Below are 2,480 nucleotides of genomic sequence, written 5' to 3'. Positions count from 1 at the left end.
GTTCCAAGGGGATTTGTATCTCTCTTGCAGAGTGGAGCCAAGCCAAGGGGGAACTCAGCTCTGATAATGGGGAACACTCAGTTGACTTTGCTAAAGACACAATGGGCCTTACAGTGAACTTGTGCAATAAAGTCACACTGTACAACACTCTGGCTGGTTTCACATGTGAATATAATCACTTTCTCACCCTCTCTGCTCCATTGATCATCTAAATCAAAAGTACCCCCATATACCATGGCAACCATTGTGCATTCTCATTTTTACCTCAGTTACCATGGCAACCATTATGCAATCTCAATGTTTACATTGGTTACCACGGCAACCATTATACATTAGAATTGTTATGTCAGCAACCATGGCAACCATTATGCATTCGAATTGCCATGTCGGTTACTATGCCAAGCATTGCACATTTCCATTGTTACCCAGGTTAACATGGAAACCATTATGCAGTCTCACTGATAGAATTGGTTACCATGGCAACCATTATGCATTCTCATTGTTACATCGGTTACCAAGTCAACCAGTATGCATTCTCATTGTTACATCAGTTACCATGGCAACTATTAAGCATTCTCATTGTGACATCAATTACCATGGAAACCATTATGCATTCTTATTGTGAACTCGGTTACCATGGCAAACGTACATTCTCATTGTGACCTCGGTTACCATGGCAACCATTATGCATGTGAATCACTATGTTGGTTACCATGGCAGCCATTGTGCATTCCCATTGTTACCTAGGTTACCATGGCTACCATTATGAATTCTCATTGTTATCCCAGTTACCATGATAACCACTATGCATTCTCATTCTTAAAAGTGGTTACCATGGCAACCATTGTGCATTCCCATTGTTACAAGCGGTTATCGTGGCAACCATTATGCATTCTCATTGTGACGTAGGTTACCATGGCAACCATTATGCGTTCTTATTGGGACACTGGTTACCATCACAATCATAATGCATTCTCATTGTTATGTCCATTATCACGGCAACCATTATCTATTCTCACTGTGACATCAGTTTTCATGGCAACCATTAAGCATTCTCACTGATACAAGCGGTTACCATGGCAACCTTTATGCATTCTCATTGTGACCACGGTTACCATGGCAATCATTATGCATTCCCAATGTTACCTAGGTTACCATGGCAACCATTACGCATTAATAGTTATGTAGGTTACCATGGCAACCATTGAGCATTTACATTGTTAGGGTCGTTTAATATGGCAACCATTATGCATTCCAATTGTGAAGTCGGTTACCATGGCAACCATCACATTATCTCTTTGCTACGGTCAGTTACCATGGCAACCATTATGCATTCCATTTCCTTTGGACGGTTACCATGGCAACCATTATGCATTCCCATAATTATGCTGGTTACCATGGCAACCATCTGTAACACACAGATAATATAGAAACGCCAAAAATTGTTACTCCATTATTTCTGCCAGTCAAAAACTTCCTATCAAACATTCTCTGTCAGTTCTCTGCCACAGGTTCACAGCACTTCCTACAGCACTTTTCCTGCCAAAAGACCCTGCCATTGTTTATGGTTATCATATCTCCTCCAACATCTGAACTGGTTATGTGCCAAGAAACCACGTACAACCTCCTTTGAACACTATAAACCTTGAGGACAAATTTTGGAAAATCAGGAAGAGGAAAGGGAGAAGAACTGGTGACTGTAGCCAAGAATCTCTGCCCACCTCCCCTCACCTTTTCTCCGCCACCGCGTGCTGCCTGCCTGCCACCGGAGACTGGAACTGTGCCGGCCTGGAGAGAGCTGAGACCACCGTGCCACATGTGGCAGTTCTACCTTATCCTTCTACCCTGACCATATTTCTCAGGGCTCAAAGCTTGGGCTGAGGTGAGACCCTGCAGGGCCTGGGACAGGGGCATGAGCGGTGAAACCACACCTGGTGCATTGCAGAGAACTAAAGCTGTCAGAGCCCCTGCAGCTACAGAGACAACATCCAAAAGCTGCAGGGACAGAAAAAAAAAAGGCATTAACTGCTTCTCTTCCCCCCCCCGAGACCAGTGCAGAGGAAAAAGGAAGTTTTTGGTAGAATCTTTTCTCTGCTTCTAGAAATAATCTTAGCAGTTTCCAAACTTTTCTTATTTTTTCCTTGTTCTCTTTGCGTCTCTTAGCAATTAATAAAAATCAGTTTTTGGTATACACAGATACTTGTGTGACTTTTAATTTTGCTCAAGGGAACATTCAAATCTGCAATATTTAAGCAGGTTGTACAGGGGACCATGGAAAAGTGGGAGTAACAGGGAGAAGAGTGGAAAAGGGGGGGTGGTCTGGCATGTCCGATGGTCCCATGGGGGTTCTTGGGCACAGGGCAGTTTACAAAAGGGGGTGGCCCCCCTGAGCTCTCAACTTACTGTAGGGTGCAGGGGGCTGTTGGATCCAATCTCAGCCTTGGGTTATGCCAACACTTTCAGTTCAGAGGAATTACAGA

This window comes from Empidonax traillii, unplaced genomic scaffold (assembly GCF_003031625.1).
Source record: "Empidonax traillii isolate 1590-97213 ecotype Southwest subspecies unplaced genomic scaffold, ASM303162v1 scaffold5744:size9163, whole genome shotgun sequence".
In the NCBI taxonomy this organism is placed as follows: domain Eukaryota; kingdom Metazoa; phylum Chordata; class Aves; order Passeriformes; family Tyrannidae; genus Empidonax; species Empidonax traillii.
Note: the sequence above shows the minus strand (reverse complement) of the source record.